The sequence below is a fragment of the Lipotes vexillifer genome, unplaced genomic scaffold, assembly GCF_000442215.2.
Source record: "Lipotes vexillifer unplaced genomic scaffold, Lipotes_vexillifer_v1.1 scaffold778, whole genome shotgun sequence".
NCBI lineage: Eukaryota > Metazoa > Chordata > Mammalia > Artiodactyla > Lipotidae > Lipotes > Lipotes vexillifer.
In genome coordinates this window covers 3,610,890-3,630,132 of record NW_006774127.1, presented here as the reverse complement: position 1 = coordinate 3,630,132, position 19,243 = coordinate 3,610,890, and positions in this window count along the sequence as shown.

Genomic DNA, 19,243 nt, shown 5'->3' with positions numbered 1-19,243 from the left:
CTGAACCGTTAGGCACGCATCTTTCTGACATTTTTACCATAAGGAAAAAATTCAAAAGGATCATGAGCTAGAGAACAGGCCTAGGAGAAAGGGTATTTAGCACTTTACCAAATGGTAAAGGGGCCTTTGGGATTGGTGGGAAGTATTCAATATACTATGTTAGCTCAACCAGTGACTGCACTCAAATACAATTAGTGTTAAAATTCCTAGTTCACACATTAGAATAAATGAGTTTTACCTGGATTCAAGATTTTTAAATTCAAAAGAAAATTCTTAAAGCATAGTGAATTTTAGAAATATATTATCAATAGGGAAAACATATGACAACAGCGAAACCATTAAACTAAAAACTGTTTTTATTTTAGAAAGTTACACATTTCAGTTTCAGATTAAAAATTGGAACTAAGTTTAAAGAAAAACTAAGAATAGGTCTTTATAACACACATAAGAAACAAAGACTATAATTTTAACGTATTAGCAGCTTTTATAAATCATTGTAAAGATAAACATTATTGTCACTTCTTTAAGATATGAAAAGGGAATTAAAAGACAGGATGTATCAATAAGTGAACAATAACTATATTTAAAAGTCTCGTGATAAATAAAAGACATCAAAATTTAAGATATATTTTGAAAGTAAAATTTGAAAAGAATAAAATAATAGGAATATCCAGGACTTCCCTGGTGGCGCAGTGGTTAAGAATCCGCCTGTCAATGCAGGGTACATGGGTTTTATCCCTGATCCGGGAATATCCCACATGCTGCGGAACAACTAAGCCCGTGAGCCACAACTACTGAGCCCGTGAGCCACAACTATGGAAGCCCACGTGCCTAGAGCCCATGCTCCGCAACAAGAGAATCCAATTCAATGAGAAGGCCACACACCGCAACGAAGAGTAGCCCCTGCTTGATGCAACTAGAGAAAGCCCGCACGCAGCAACGAAGACCTAACGCAACCAAAAATAAATAAATAAATAATAAATAAACAGAACTTAATGCCTGTTGGGTTGAGCGACTCAGAATCTGAGGTCAGTGATTTGTCACAGCAAAGCCTAAGACACTGTACCAAGCTCTTCCCACGGGTACCTCACAGCAACCCTATCATGTAGATGTGCTGCCCTATATATGTGGGGAAACTGAGGCTTTTAGAGGTTCAGTCACCTGCAGAGGTCATAAAACTGTGACCATTTCCCTCAAATTCAACTCTTAAGCATAACGCCAGATTCGTACCACTAAGAAAAGTACCGGTTCCGCCATGCCGCCAGACAAACTTATGGGAGCTCCATCCAAGGGGCCACATCGCTCTTTGACCATGAGGAAGGACAGACATCCAGAATAAAGAGGCCAACTGAGTAAGAAGAAACATGAGCCCGTATTCTCATGATGTCTTCTTCCCTCCTCTTACACCTAAAAAGTGAGAACAGAAGTGGGTAAGGACCCAGCTGCATCTCTATCACTTTCCGTCCTTCACCTTTAAGGAGAGGGAAAAAAGCACTCATTCCCTGAGGAAATCCACCTGGACCCTCCCAGAGCGGGACTAGAGCATCCCCATAATGCTCTTTCTCCATATTTACTGAATAAGCTGGATTTCAGCCCAAAGGCTCTGTATCTGTGAGGGACACTGACCCTATTTTTAGGAGAGTCTCGAGGAGCATAGAAAGGGCAGAGATTCAGAACCACAAGAAAAGCAACCACGTCCCAGGGCACTTGGTTAAGTTAGGGGGAAAACATTCAACTTTGTTTTGAAAGGAAAGGCATGCACGTGAAGTCCTGGGTAAATTCAGACGCCCAGGCTGGATTCGAACCCCAGAGACCAGGATCTTCCATCACCCCAGGTTGGAGTCCCACTGATGTCCAAGGTCAAGGGTCAGAGGCAGAGGTGAGCTCCTCCAGACTTGACTTGGGCCCACAGGGGCACTGGGAGGGGTCAAGGCCTCGGCCCGGTTAGGGGGACCCTGCTTGCGGGTCCCCCACCTCTGTGCTCCGTGAGCAGGCCAAGGAGAGGACATCAGCCTGGGCCCGGGAGCAAAAGAGGTCGGGAAAACTGCCGGGACCTGAGGGGAGGCATGCTGGGAGTCACCCCCGGGGTCCTGCCGCTCCCTCCAAGGAGCTGAGCCACCCGCTGGCCTCCGGGCTCCACCGCGGGCTGACTGATGAGGGCCTGGGGGAAAGAAGCAAGATGGCGGCCGGGGAGAAGGCGAGAAGAACTTCAGAGACTCAGCCAATCCAGATGGAGAATCACGTGGACCGCCTGCCTCAGCCAATCCTAGGAGAGCAGAATGGCTCTTGGAAACTCTGCCTCAGCCAATCCTGAGGGAGCAGAAGTAAGTGTGGAGAGCCTTCCTTAGCCAATCCCGAGGGAGCAGTATCAGGGCGTGGAGAACCTGACTCTGCCAGTCTTGAGGGAGCAGTCCAGCGACAGGCCTGCCTCAGCCAATCCTGAGGGTGCATAGGGCATATTGGGCAAGCTCTTCAACCAATGAGACAACGTTGTTCATCCCTCCAAGGTCTCTTTGTAAAAACCACTTTAGGCTGCATATGTTTTTTCTGGGGCTGCAGGAACTGGTTTATCACTCAGACACGAGCTTGTCTTCGGAAATATAAGTTCTCGGTAATTAATGTTTAACAGTAATGTCGTCTGAGCCAAGAAAGACTACCTCTTTGGTTCTTTCTCTCCCACAAACCTGTATTCCTGGGAAAATCTCCCAGGATTCTCCAAAGGATTTAAACCATCGCAAAATGGGAATTATAGGGAATTAGGGGAAATTGTCATGCAAGCATCCTTATTTAACACCTGAAATTGGCTGTGCTGTCAATAGGATTATTTTTCTTTTACTGTATTTTTTTTAAGATAAAAATTCACTTTTTAAAGAAGGTACAAAAAACGGATTTCAGGACAACTAAGAAACAAATTTCATTTTTATTTGCAATTCACTTGATTCCTATACTATTTTGCTTTCTAGGTAGGTGGTAATATTGCCTGCTTACTAAGAAATAAATTCCTTTCTTAAAACTTTCCTCTGAGCCTCCGTGTTTGTAACAACAGTAAGAAACAACACGTTTTGTTTGTTTGTTTGCGGTACGCGGGCCTCTCACTGTTGTGGCCTCTCCCGTTGCGGAGCACAGGCTCCGGATGCGCAGGCTCAGCGGCCATGGCTCACGGACCCAGCCGCTCTGCGGCATGTGGGATCCTCCTGGGCCGGGGCACGAACCCGCGTACCCTGCATCGGCAGGCGGACTCTCAACCACTGCGCCACCCGGGAAGCCCAAGAAACAATACTGTTTTGAGCCCTCACTACTAACGAGCCAAGAGCCATTCTAAAAGTTTCTACTCATTTGATTCTAATGACAAAGCTGGGAGGTAGCCATTGTGTTGAGGCAACAGGCACAATTTTATTGAGGTAGAAATGACATACAGTGAATTGAACTCGTAAAGAAGTATACAATATCATAAGTTTGGGTGCATGTATATATCTGTAAAACCATCACATCAAGATAATGAACAGATCAGACTCCAAAATGTTTCCTCATGCTCCTTTATAATCCCCCACCTCTCACTTCTCCCTGCCCCCCCAACCCCTGCCAATTCCCAGGCAATCACTGCCTGATCTTTCTGTCGCTGTAGATGATTTTGCATTTTCGAGAATTTTTTAATTTTATCTAAACGGAATCATACGCCTTTTTGAATGGCTTCTTGAAGGCAACATAATTATTTTGATGTTCATCAATGTTATTGAGTATCAATTTTGTATTCCTTTTAATTGTCAAGTTGTATTCCACTGCATGAACAAACCATTCTTTGTTTACCCATCCACCTGTTACTGGACCTTTCATCCACCTGTAAATACCTAGTTCATTCATCTTATGTAAATACCTAGGAGTTGAAGAGCTGAGTCATATGGTAAATACCTAGGAGTTGAAGAGCTGAGTCATATGGTAACCAGAGCATTGGCTCTGGTTAGTTTATTTAGTTATAGCCATTTTCATAGGTGGGTAGTAATATCCTATCATGGTTTAAATTTGTATTTTCCTAATGACTGATAATGCTGAGCTTCCTTTCACACGCCTAACTGCCATCCATATAGCTACTTTAGTGAATTGTCCAAATCTTTTGCCCATTAAAAAAAAAAAATGGGGTCCTTTGTTTTCTTATTATAGAAATTTTAGAGGTTTTTTTTAAGTTGAAATGCATAATTTAATTATTAGAAATAATCAGTAAATCTTTATATCCACTAATGGGATAAAATACAAATTACATAGTCAGCACAATTCAGTGCTTACAAGCTATGAGGAGAATGCAAAACAATAAAGAACAGCTGCTCAGTTAATCAAACATTTCCATTTTTATTAACTGGAGAACTATATGGCAATCATTTAGATTGAAAAGAACTGTGTTTAGTGGCTAATACATTTAACCATTCCAGATACTTTCTTCAGTGAAATATTTATTTTCATCCTGTTATCAGATTATTTTTATTGTTGAGAATTTTTAAAAATTGAAGTATAGTTAATTAACAATTTTATATATTTCTGGATACAACCCCTGTATCAGATATGTGACTTGTAAATATTTTCTCCCAGTTTTATCATTCTCTTAACAATGTCTTTCAAAGTTCTTGATTTTAATAAAGTCCAATATATCATTTATTTTCTTTTATGGATCTTGTAACTGAAAAAACTTTGTCTAACATTTCTAAATGTTCAGAAAATTTTCTCCTATGTTTTATCAGAAGCTTCACAGTTTTAGGTTTTACATTAGGTCTCTGATCTAATTTGAGCTGATTTTGGTACCTTGAGAGAGGGGTGGATAAAAATACAGTTTAATCCAGTGTTCCAATAGGAATTGAGAAGAATAGAATGATGGAAAGGCAATATTATAAGGTACAGTGTAAGAACTTTCCAGGTTTATGAAATATGTTCATACATCAATTCAGAAAATAAAATAGGTCTGTGCCAGACAAAATTTAAAAATACACCCCTTCCCATTAGACTGCTGTCTTCTTTTATTAATAGGAGTTTTTTGAGTATTTTAGACATTGCAAATATTTTCCCTCTCTGATATCTGTTTATTGAGTTTATCTCTGGAGTCCTTCATAGTACAAATTTACAAACCTTGAAGTAATCAAATTCATCAATTTTTTGCCTCATGGCTATGTATTGGAGTCTTGTTCAGTCCTTTCCTACCCTGAGGTCACAAAGATATCACCTACATTTTGTTCTGATAATATTATGGTTTTACTTTTACATTCAGTTCTTTAATGTATCTGGCACCCACTTCTTTATACAAGGTTAAATAGCAATCCAATATTATCAGCCAGTTGCCCTAACATCTGCCGAACAGTCTGTACTTTCTGCCTATTGTTAGGGTAAGTTACCCCCTCTTTACGCTCCTTCTTCCACAGAAATTTATCAAGGCCTTCAAAAAGCTCAACTGACCATATGTGCGTGGGTTTATCTCTGGGCTTTCTATCCTGTTCCATTGATCTATATTTCTGTTTTTGTGCCAGTACCATACTGTCTTGATTACTGTAGCTTTCTAGTATACTCTGAAGTCAGGGAGCCTGATTCCTCCAGCTCCATTTTTTGTTCTCAAGATTGCTTTGGCTATTCAGGGTCTTTTGTGTTTCCATACAAATTGTGAAATTTTTTGTTCTAGTTCTGTGAAAAATGCCAGTGGTAGTTTGATAGGGATTGCATTGAATCGTTCTTGGATTGGAAGAATCAACATTGTGAAAATGACTCTACTTCCCAAAGCAATCTATAGATTCAATGCAATCCCTATCAAACTACCACTGGCATTTTTCACAGAACTAGAACAAAAAATTTCACAATTTGTATGGAAACACAAAAGACCCCGAATAGCCAAAGCAATCTTGAGAACAAAAAATGGAGCTGGAGGAATCAGGCTGCCTGACTTCAGACTATACTACAAAGCTACAGTAATCAAGACAGTATGGTACTGGCACAAAAACAGAAAGATAGATCAATGGAATAGGATAGAAAGCCCAGAGATAAACCCATGCACATATGGTCACCTTATCTTTGATAAAGGTGGCAGGAATATACAGTGGAGAAAGGACAGCCTCTTCAATAAGTGGTGCTGGGAAAATTGGATAGGTACATGTAAAAGTATGAGATTAGATCACTCCCTAACACCATACACAAAAATAAGCTCAAAATGGATTAAAGACCTAAATGTAAGGCCAGAAACTATCAAACTCTTAGAGGAAAACATAGGCAGAACACTCTATGACATAAATCACAGCAAGATCCTTCTTGACCCATCTCCTAGAGTAATGGAGATAAAAACAAAAATAAACAAATGGGACCTAATGAAACTTCAAAGCTTTTGCACAGCAAAGGAAACCATAAACAAGACCAAAAGACAGCCCTCAGAATGGGAGAAAATATTTGCAAATGAATCAACTGACAAAGGATTAATCTCTAAAATTTACAGGCAGCTCATGCAGCTCAATACCAAAAAAATAAACAACCCAATCCAAAAATGGGCAGAAGACCTAAATAGACATTTCTCCAAAGAAGATATACAGACTGCCAACAAACACATGAAAGAATGCTCAACATCATTAATCATTAGAGAAATGCAAATCAAAACTACAATGAGATATCATCTCACACCAGTCAGAATGGCCATCATCAAAAAATCTAGAAACAATAAATGCTGGAGAGGGTGTGGAGAAAAGGGAACCCTCTTGCACTGTTGGTGGGAATGTGAATTGGTAGAGCCACTATGGAGAAGAATATGGAGGTTCCTTAAAAATCTACAAATAGAACTTACCATATGACCCAGCAATCCCACTACTGGGCATATACCCTGAGAAAACCGTAATTCAAAAAGAGTCATGTGGGCTTCCCTGGTGGCGCAGTGGTTGAGAGTCTGCCTGCCGATGCAGGGGACACGTGTTCATGCCCCGGTCCGGGAGGATCCCACATGCCGCGGAGCGGCTGGGCCCATGAGCCATGGCCGCTGAGCCTGTGCGTCCGGAGCCTGTGCTCCGCAACGGGAGAGGCCAAAACAGTGAGAGGCCCGCGTACCGCAAAAAACAAAAACAAAAACAAAAAGAGTCATGTACCAAAATGTTCATTGCAGCTCTGTTTCCAATAGCCCGGAGATGGAAACAACCTAAGTGTCCATCATCGGATGAATGGATAAAGAAGATGTGGCACATATATACAATAGAATATTACTCAGCCATAAAAAGAAAAATTGAGCTCCGCCTACTGCAAAAAAAAAAAAAAAAAAAGCTCAACTGAAAATTTTATTAAAATTGCATTGAATTTGGGGAGAATTGACATCATTCCTTCCAAGTCATTCCTTCCAAGCGCATGGAATACCATTTACTAGGATTGCATTAGGATTGCTGGGTTGCAATTACAAATGCAATTACAGAGAAACACTGGTGATATTTTCAGGTTGATCTTGTATGAACACTTCTATAAGTTCTAGTATTTTAGCAATGGATTCTTATGTTTTTCTAGATCATGTTATCTGAGAAGAATGACATTTTTATTTCTTCCACTTAAATTCTTACACCACCTCTGCCCTTGCATGGAAACTCCAGCACTATGTTAAACAGTAGCAGGATGGTGGATACACTTGTTTCCAGTTCTAAATGAAATCCATCTAATGTCTTCCCAACAAGTTTAAGTTTGTATAGGTTTTTGTTATATACCCCTTACAAGTCTAAGGAAGTTTCCCTCTATTTCTAATTTGTTGAACTTGATCTAATGTCCTTTTTGTATCAGTTGTAATATATGAAGTTGATGACTAATATATACAGTTTAAATAGTTATATATAACTATAAAATATAATTAGTATATATTATTCATAGTAACATGTATAATATATAGGCACACTGTGTGTGTATGTATACATATATATGGTGAAATACATAATTTTGTATAGTTATATATACACAGAACCTGATGACTAATATGTACAGTTTAACAACATTCAAAAATATTGTTTTAGAGACATAACTATGTAGTATAACTCTAAAAACAAACACAGGAATGATGAACAGCAAATTAATGATAATAATCACTTCCATAGAGGAAAGGAAAAGAATGAAACTAGAGAGGGAAATGTAGATGAGTTCTTCTGCACCTGTAATGCTTGTTTCTAACAAAATTAAAATGCTGATGCAATACAGGAAAACATTAAGTCTGGATATAGACGAAAGATTCACGGTTATTCATTATAGTATATTCTCTACACCAGTTATTTTTACATTTTTAGTTAAAACAATTGCATTCTGTTTTACCCATCAGGTTGCTAAAGATCACGAGGTTTGTTAATACGTACTGTTGGCAATGGTGTGGGAAAACAGGAGCGAGTGTGCTGCTGATGAGAGTGTACACTGTTATAGTTACTTGGGCAAAACTCAGCACGAATGTACCCTCTGACACAGCAATCCCACCCCTAGGAATTTATCCTACCAATCACATTAACAAGTGTGGGCAGAGGACATACATGCCTTCCAGCATCGGTTGTGGTAGCAAAAGACAGGAAGCATCCCAGGTGTCCATTAAAGGGGATCTGAGTGAAAAACAAACAAACAAACAAACATTCATACAATGCAACTATGTAGCATTAAAATGAAGAGGTAAATCTCATTGTGCTAGTATGGAACTAGTTTCAGGAAATATGGTTAAGAGAATAAAAGCATTGTGTTTAGTAACGCACCATTCGTTTAAAAAGAAGGGAGGGATATATGTATTTGAATATGAACATAGTTTCTCTGATTCACACGAGAGGTTAATAACAGCAGGTGCCTTTCAGGAGGGGAATGGTGAGCAGGTGGGGCTCTGAAATAGCTATGAGAAAAAGAATAACATTTTTTGCCACACCTAACTAAAGCCTTTTAACATGTTTGAATTTTTATGATATGCATGTATTAATTTTTCAAAAATATAAAATCATTTGTATTAATGGTCTTTTAATGTCCATGTCATCCTTTTATCCTGCCTTTATTAGTAGCAGTTTCTAAAAAGGTAGTCTGTCTTTGCTTCCTTTGGGCTGGGGAGGTTATGGGGCTTTGAAGATTAAGATGGGCTAAGAGGCTCACCAACTGAGTAAAGAATTGTCCCTAGCTGGAGACCACCCCAAACCGGGTGTCTCTAGGTCTACATGTCACCCATTCAATGATTCATTCATTCAGGCATGTTTATTGTACAGATTGTTTTTACTAAAAGGCACTGCACTGGTCAGTGGGGAGAGATCCAAACAAACTCTGTCCTTGCCTTTTTGGATCACATGATCCTTCTCTTGAAGGAGACAGTCATTAAACCAATAACACAGATAATAATGTAACTTGTGATAAGAACTGTGAAAGATAGAGCCCAGGCAGTGCTATAAGAGTGTAGAACAAGGACATCTAACATAGTTTAGGGGAGCAGAGAAGACATGTCCAAGGAACAGATGTTTAAACAGAAACCTGAAGGATGCTTTGCCATTTAGGACCCTTTCTGCTGCAAGTACAGAAATCCAACTCGAATGAGCTTACATCAAAAAAAGGAAAACTGTTGTCTTTAATAAAAGTCCAGGATGGGTCTTGCTAGCTTCAGACACAGTCAGACCTTTGGGCCCAAACAGTCACATCAGGGTTGTGTCTGTTTCTGTCACTTGGCCATGTTTGCCACTTTCCCTTGTGTTATAGGCTGAATTGTGTCTCCCCCAAAAGATATGTCAAAGTCTTAACATCTTCTATCTCAGAATGTGACCTCACTTGGAAATAAGGTTGTTGCAGGTATAATTAGTTAAGATAAGGTCATAGTGGAGTAGGGTGTGTCTTTAGTCCAGTGTAACTGGTGTCCTTATAAGAAGAGGAGACACACAAGGAGAAAGATGCCAAGTGAAGATAGCCACATGACCATGAAGCAGAGTTTGCAGTGATGCATCTATAAAGCCAAGGAACATCAAGAATTGACAGCACACACTAGAAGCTAGAAGAGACAAGGAAGAATTCTCCATGACAGGTTTCAGAAGGAGCATGGCCCTGTCCACACCTTGATTTTGGACTTCTAACCTTTGAACTGTGTGACAAAAAATTTCTGTTGTTTTAAGCCACCCAGTGTGTGGTGCTTTGTTACACAGCTCTAGCTAACTAATACACTTTGCCTTTGTTCTTGGGAGGCTCTCTGTAAAGCCAAAGTCAGCCATGGAATCTGCATGCTTTTCTCATTCTTAGTCCCCACAATCTTAGGTAAGGGACAGCCTATCCTCACAGTGTTCTCTTTGCCCCAGTAGATTTTGTTATCAGTTCTCATGGGACTGCTTGAATCTATGAGGATTTGTTGTTGGTCATAGTTAAATGAGATTTGAACCTAAGAAGCAGTGTTGGGAAGACAAAGTGCCATTTGGAAGTCAAGTTCCAGGTTTGTATAACCAGATCAAATGCCTTCCTATCTTGGAGAAATAATTCAAGTCACACAAATTGACAAGCAACAGGGAAGCCTTCCTGTCCCAGAAAATTCTTAAACCCTCTGGTCCAAATGATGGGCTCCAGCCCTTGCCAAGGGCAAGTTCCTGCCTGGTCAGAACTAGGGTGGGAAAAATCAAATCTTTACTTCTCTTAGCTGTAAACCTGTTAGTTCACTGGGCATTTCATCCAAAATGTGTACCATTTTCTTCCTTGTTACACCGGCATCAAGGCAGATGTAGGTCTTAGGTGATAATTTTCTCCTTCAGATCACTGGGATGCAATTTAGTCCCATGGAGAAAAGTGTCGAAAGAATGTTGACTAATTTGTGACCCTGGGAAAATTTTCCTCATCCATTTTGGTTTGTGGATGGGAAATTCTTATGCCTACACCCTGTTTATCAGTGCCCACACCCACTAGGATGGCTATAATTTTTAAAAAAAGGAAAATAATAAGTGTTGGTGAGTATGTGGGGAAATTGGAACCTGCATACATTGCCGGTGGGAATGTAAAATGGTGCAGCTGCGTTGTAGTTTGGTGATTCTTCAACAAATTAAACGGAATTACCGTATGACCCAGCAATTCCACTCCTAGACTTATACCCAAAAGATCCGAAACACAGACTCAAACAAATACCTGTACACGAATGTCCACAGCAGCACCATTCACAACAGGCAAAAGGTGGAAACAGTCCGTATCAATGGATGAATGGGTAACTAAAGTGTGGTCTATACACACAGTGGAATATCACTCAGCCTCAAAAAGGGAGAAGGTACTGATACATGCTACAGTGTGGATAAGCTTTGCGAACACTGTGCAAAGTGACATGACTAAGTGACTGGGGTCACATATTGTATGATTCCGTTTATATGAATCATCCAGAATAGGCTAATGTACTGAGAGAGAGTAGATTCGTGGTTGCCAGGGGTTGGGAGGGGGAATAAGGAGTGACAGCTTAACGGGTGTGGGGTTTCCTTTCCAGGTGATGAAGATGTTTTGGAACTAGATAGAGGTAGTGGTGGCACAACATTGTGAATATAGTGAATGCCACTGAATTGTATACTTCAAAATGGTTAATGTTATATAAATTTCATCTCAATTTAAAAAAAGAAGAAAATAGAAAAAGAAACTGCATGTGATTCTACTGCAAGGGTCTAGAACATTAGGAAGGGTGTCTGGATGGAGTAGTTAATATTGTCCTGTGGGAGAATAGATGTGTTCTGACCTCTCTAACGTTCCTTAGTTCTCCTATGACACCTCCCAGAAGAGACAGTCCAAGTTTCTCAGATACACAAACACATCCAGAACCTTCTGTGGATGGAAATTGCAGTGTTTGCAGGTTTTAGGCATGCAGCTTCATCCATGGTCTGGGCAGGGCTGACACATTTCAACATTGGGGACGACCAGGTAGCCTCACCCCACAAATTCTGGGGTCCACAAGTGGCCTCCTGTGGGGTTCCACATTGATGGCAGGGGGTAAGGATATGGTAAGTGGGCACACATACCCATTCGCACTCTGTTTAGTGTGTCTTCCTGTACTACTGAGGCTGGAAAGCTAAATACTGCATTTCCCAGACTCCCTTGCTGCTAGGGTTCTCGATTCAAATTAGACTTGGCCAGTTAGATGCGCTTGTGTGTGACTTGCCAGGTGGAGGAAAGGAGGGTGTATCTTCCTGTTGCTTCCAGCACTGTGCTGGCAAGCACACTCAAGGTGGGAGCAAGACCCCGGCTCCTCCCTGATCCAATTTGTGCCCAAAGAGAGTTCACTTAATGGCCCTGAGATGCCCCATGTTGTCTGTTCCCAGACAAAGTTCGTTGTTTTTTGGGTTTTTTTTTTTTTGCGGTACGCGGGCCTCTCACCGCCGTGGCCTCTCCCGTTGCGGAGCACAGGCTCCGGACGCGCAGGCTCAGCGGCCACGGCTCACGGGCCCAGACGCTCCGCGGCATGTGGGATCCTCCCGGACCGGGGCACAAACCCATGTCCCCTGCATCGGCAAGTGGACTCCCAACCACTGCGCCAACAGGGAAGCCCCGCAAAGTTCGTTTTTACGTGCTGACCTGCATTTCACCACAGCTCTGCTCTTCCATGACCAACCTTCAGTCATGTTTTCTACTCTATCAGTTTCCCCCTATTTCACAGAGACCTCCTTCCTGAAGCTGCCCATCCACTTGCTCATATTGGACTGATGTATAGCTGTTGGTCTGGACAGCTATTTCTCCCAGACTAGCTCCACTAGTCTTCCAAATTTTTCTCTTTCTTGGTTGATTCTTTACATTTCTGACATGCTTCCTAACATGGATTTAATGGAAGGTAAAATTTATGAATTCTTGCATATCTAAAAATATCATTATTTGTCCTCATAACTAGAATAGCTTGGCTGGATATAGAATTCCAGACGGAAAATTACTTTTTCCTTAGGAAAAAAATTCCACCTAGTAGCATTGAGCACTCCAGCACCCAAATTGTGGTCCCTATATATCATTTCCCTCTAAAGGAATCAGGGCTTTTGGAGAATTGGCTGATTACAGGTTTGGGGTAGGAAATTGTCAAGGTAAGCCTGGGACATCTTGTCATACCAGGAAGTAAGGAAGCTATCAAAGATCATTAGTGTTGAGTAAAAAGCCATAGGAACCACCTTCAAGAGGCTCCAATTAGGTATAGATGGAACAATTTGAACATTAATAAGAATAGAAACTGCAATGGGTTAAAATGATCCTCAAAAAATCAACTCTTTGAAACCTGTGGAGGATGCTAGAGAACCAAGTTTTTGAAAACTGATAAAGAAAAAATATCAACTCAGAAACAGAGTAGAATAGTGGTTGTCAGAGCTGGGGGTGGGGGAAATGGGGAGGTGTTAGTCAAAAGGTAAAAACTTCCAGTTATAAGTTCTGGGAATCTAATGTACAGCATGGCGAGTACAGTTAACAACACTGTATTGTAGACTTGAAAGTTGCTGAGAGAGTAGATATTAAATGTTCTCATCACAAAAAATAATAGTGGTAATTATGTGAGGTGGCTCATCTGTTAACTAAGCTTATTATGGTAATAATTTTGAAATATGTATGTATATTAAATCATCACACTGTACACCTTAAACTTACACAATGTTATATGTCAATTATATCTCAATAGAGCTGGAAAAAGAATAAAATGCATTAACTTATTTTAAAAAGAAGAAAAAGACTCAAACATTTTTTCCTGTCTTTCCTACACAAACTGTACCTCAAGGTACGAAATAGTTGATGAGGAAAAGCTTCTATTTTGGGAAGTAAGCAGCTAATACATGAGAAAGAAGTGATAGACTACAGTCATTTTGTAACCCCTAGTGAATTATCATATCTATGCAATAATCATCAATAGTGCTAATGCCATAACAGGAGAGACATCCAGACACGTATGTGTCTCCTGATGGAAGTACGCACCACCATCAATGAAGCAGTCTTGTTGCGGGGGGCGACATGAATTTGATTAATTTTGAAAAACGCAGGGTAGAATGTTAATAACACGACACGTCCACACCCAGCAAAGTCCAGACTGTGGGAACCTCTGTAGGACAAAGGACATAGTCTCCCCAACAAATAAATTCCAGGGGGAAAAAGTAAGATTTGGGGACCCTAAAGATTAAGAGAGACGTAAGAGGGCTTCCCTGGTGGCACAGCGGTTGAAAATCTGCCTGCTAATTCAGGGGACACGGGTTTGAGCCCTGGTCTGGGAAGATCCCACATGCCGCGGAGCAACTAGGCCCGTGAGCCACAACTACTGAGCCTGCACGTCTGGAGCCTGTGCTCCGCAACAAGAGAGGCCGCGATAGTGAGAGGCCCGCGCACTGCGATGAAGAGTGGCCCCCCGCTTGCCACAACTAGAGAAAGCCCTCGCACAGAAATGAAGACCCAACACAGCCAAAAATAAATAAGTTAATTAATTTTAAAAAAGAAAAAAACCAACAACAACAAAAAAGAGAGACATAAGAGATAAATCAACAAATTGCAATGTAAGGACCTTATCTGGATCCCGATTCAAACAAACTGTTAAAACACACATACATTTATGAGACAATGAGCAACACCCGAACACTGAATACTCGATGGTATTGAACAATTTTTGTCAGTAATTTTAGGCATTAAAATGGTATTGTGGTTTGTGTTTCTTTAAGAATCCTTACCTTTTAGAGATACACACTCAAATAGTTACAGATGAAATGATAAGATGTCTGGAATTTGCCTCCAAAAAATCAAGGCACTGGAAGACAGGGAGGTCAGCAGGAGCGTAGGTGAAGCAAACTTGGCCATAAGTCGACAATTCTTGAAGGCAGGAGATGGACACAATGCATTTGGTAAACTATTCTTTCAAGTTTTGTATATATTTGAAATTTTCCAGAGTAAATCTCAAAGTACAAAGAAGAGTAATTTCCCTAAGAAAGTTGCAGGCTTTGCTCCAGTTATGCTAATGAGGAATCTGATGTCAGTTGTATCTCTGTTCTTCTGCAGGTGACTGATTTTTCCTCTCTAGAAGCTTTTAAAGTCTTCTCTCTATCTGTTGTCCTGGATTTTCATGAGATTACATCTATTAATGGAATTCCATTCATTCTGCGCAGCACTTGGTGGACCTTTTCATTCTAAAGACCTGGGTCCATGACCTCTAGGAAATTATCATCTGTTATATCTGTTAATTTCTTCAATCACGATTTTCTTTTTTCTTTCCTTCTGGAAAAGTTCGATGTGGAGACTCTTGAATTCATCCTTTGTGTCATGATTTCTGCCTCTTCCTTCTGCTCTATATTCTGAGAGATAAACTTTAACTTCTAATTTTTCTTTTTTCTTTTGGGCCATTATTTTTAATTGCCAGTTTTTTTTCTTGTACCCTGATGTTCCTTTTTCCTAACATCCAGTTCTTATTTCATACAGGCAATGTCTTCATGAATCTCCGATATACTATTGGTGGGGGGGAGGGGCTTAAACAACAGAAATTAATTTTCTCCCAGGTCTGGATCCTAGAATTCCCAGATCAAGGTCCAGCAGGGTTGGTTTCTGATGAGAGCTGTATTAGTCAGTGTTCTCCAGAGAAACAGAATCAACAGAATCTACATATGGGAAGAGATCCTTATAAGGATTTGGCTCACATAATTATGGAGGCTGAGAAGCCCCAAGATATGCAGTTGACATGCTGGAGAGCCAGGAGAGCTGATGCTATAGTTCCAGTATAAGTCCAAAAGCAGAACACCAATGTCCCAGTTCAAAGGGGGAATTCTCCCTTACTCAGCCTTATTGTTCTATTCAGGCTGCCAACATATTATTATATTCAGGCTGTGTTGAGTGACACAGCCAAAATTTGGACTATTGATTCAGACATTAATCTCATCCAGAAACACTGTCTCCGACCAGCCCAGAATAATGTTTGACCATATATTTGGGCACCTCATGGCTCAGTCAAGTTGACAAGTAAAATTAATTATAAGAGTGGTGCTTCTGGCTTGTACAGGGCCACCTTCTTGCTGTGCCTTCACATGGCACAGAGGGGAGAGAGACAGAGACAGAGAGAGAGTCAGAGAGAGAAAGACTACTTGGTGTCTCTTCCTACAAGGACAATAATCTTATTGGACCAGGGCCCCACCCTTATGACCTCATTTAACTTTAATTGCTCCCTTTCTCCAAATACAGTCACACTGGGGAGTTAGGACTTCAACATATGGATTTGGGGAGGACACATACCTTCAATCCATAATGCTGCCTGACAAGTTATCACAATTTCACAGCTTAAAACTTACCCATTTATTATCTCAAAGTTCTTTAAGTAAGAAGTATAGGTAGGCTCTGCTGGATTCTCTGCTCAGGGCTTCACAATGCCAAAGTCAAGGTGTTGTCCAGGCTGGGCTGTCACCTGGAGGCTCCTGGGAAGAATATGTTTCTGAGCTCATGCAGGCTGCTGACTGAATGCAGATCCCTGAGGGTGTAGGACTGGAGCATAATTTTCTTTCTGACTGTGGCACAAGAGCTTTCCTCAGCTTCTGGAGAAAAATTCCTGGGCATGTGGCCCCCTCTGTATTGAATACAACAAGCACTGTTGAGCTTCAAATCTCTTTCTTCCTTTTCTGCTACCAGCCAGAGAAAACTCATTGCTTTTAAAGGTCTCGTGTGTTTAGGTCAAGCCCACCCAGTGTTGCAATACAAGGAAATGCCATTACTAGAATGATATCTCTTCCCATTAATAGGTCCCCCCAACCTCAAAAGGGAGGCAACCGTACAAGGGTGAAGGTCATTGGGGTCATTCTTAGAATTCTGCCTTCCACACTCTCACAGAATTAATCCTACCTGTGGATGACAGAATCGGCCCACACCCATGAAATCCCATCCTGCTTGTGATCTTCCTGAAGATACTAATTTATAAATCTTTAAAGTCCTCTTGTTTCCTGAATTTTCTCTGTTTCTTCCTACACCATTTTTTTCCTGTTTATTTTGGTGGTTTGCTTTCATCTAACAGGATTCCTTCAAATGTCTAGTGGTCCTTGGCTGGCTCTTCTTGGTTGAGTAATAGATCTGCAGGAATATCTCTCTGCATATCTGAGGATTCCTGGAGATACACATATGTTTCACATGTGGCAAGTTTCCCTTTAGGAAGAGCAGGGGGCAGCCACTCTGCTGAGGGTCTCCTAAAAATCCAAATGAAGATGGCTTTATTCTAGGGGGCTAACACCCATATGAGGAATGATAGATGTGGCCATTAAAAAAATGACCATGAAATTCTCTGACATTCCTACTACTGAGAATTGGGGTTCTACATCCCTCCCCTTGAAAAAGCTTTGACCAATGGAATATGGTAGAAGTGACACAATGTGACTTCTCAGGTGAGGTCCCAAAAGGCCATGCAGTTTCTGCCTTGTGTGCGGAACACGTCGATCACTGGTATCCAGTCACCCCAAGTGTGACTACCACGCCACACAGGGAGGCCCACCTGGGGGCATGCTAGCCCAAGTCCAGGTGTATGATTCCAGCTGCCAAGTCTCCCCCAGCTGAGGTCTCAGACATCACGGAGCAGAGAAAAGCCAGCCCCACTGTGCCCTTCTGAACTCCTGACCCACAGAATCCATGCATATCATCAAATGGTGCTTGTGTTAAACCACTAGTTTTGGGGGTTGTTTTTGACACAGACGCAGTCAACAAAACAACAGACAGGACAGAGCTTCTGACTCCTCTCTTCCACGACCACCCACGCATCTGCAGCAGGTGCATTCTGATTGCACAGTGCCCTGTGACCCTCACATATGTAGAAACCTGGTCTCTGCACAGCCACCTCTGAGGGCACCTTCACAAGGGCACATAAGCCCCTGGGATCACACACCACGCCAGCCAGGCTACGTGTCCTGGTCAAGGCCCCGTGCCTCCCTGAGAGCTTGAACCTTCCAAATGCAGAAAGTCAGGAAGGTGGGCATCGAATCTCTGTGTAACCTCCACTGTCATTTTGAAAGCTCCCAGACTCCCCTATACTGGTCAGGCCTCGACCTGCTGCAGGCAATGGAAACCCAACTCCAACCAGCTTTAGAGCAAAACGTTATCCCTGTAGGGCTTGGGCAATGGCTCTATCCAGGGACAAGAGGAATAACATCAGCCTTCTCTCTCTGCAAATCCAAGACAGGCTTTCTCCACATGACAAACGCAGCACCTGTTGGCAATGCAAAGCACATCCCACCAACATACTGACCCCCCAGAAAGAGAATTTCTTCCCCCCTTCACATTGAAGGGACCACTCTAACTCCTTGGTTAGGTCCTATGCTCTCCCCTGGGCCATCATCAGGGGGTCAGCACACCCAATGTGGGTGGGATAGGTTGACCCCAAGAAAGACTTGCTCCATTAAAGGAGTCCACTATGCTGCCCATCAACTCCAATTCCCGAAAGAGTCAGGCACACACCAGAGAACCACACTGCCTGGACTTGAATCATGGCAAATCTTGGGCAGGAGACTTCTGTGTCTCAATTTCCTCATCTGCAAAATGGGACTAACAATAATAGATTTGTTGTATTAAATTGAATTAATTCACATAAAGTGCTCAGAACAGAGCCTAAGATACAGATGCTGTAGACGTGTGAGCGGCTATTATTACCAGCCCTGGCATCTCTCCCTCTCTGAGAAGCGACAGGAAGGGGAAGAGGACAGAAGGGAGAAGAGGCAGCCACCCCCCATACCCAGTCCCTGGAGAAAAGGGTTCTGGGCATCCAGAAAGGTACACTGTCCTAGCTCCCCACCCCCCACACCCCTGCCCAGGTCACCAAGGTCCACCCTGGTCCCCTCATGGCCTTAGATGCAGCAGCTCAGACAGAGGTGCATCTGAACAGAAGTCTTGCAGGGTCCCAGCCTAGCCTCTTGTCTTTGCTTTCCTGGACACTGGTAAAGCGCCCCCCGCCCCCATAGCCGGGGAAGGCTCTCACTCAGAAGGGGGCTGGAGTGCAGGGGAATCCAAACTGTGGTTTCCACACTGCAGGTCATGACTCATCATGGGTTGAGCTTTTTTTTTTTTTTTTAATGAAATAGATTAAATATGGTGGGATAAAAAAATGCAGTAAGGGTTAAGTACTGGTTCATGAAAGTGTGTGTGTGTGTGTGTGTGTGTGTGTGTGTATGTGTGTTTGCATGCGCACATGCACTAGGTCACAACTATGTAAAATGGTTTTCTCACTGTGGATTACAAGCCAGTTTTCAAAGCACTGAGTTGGGGGATTAGAATGTTTTAATGGGCTTGAGGACGGAGGCCACTGAACATGCCCACAGTAGGGTGCTCTGCTCAGGGATTCTGCTGAAGGAATGAG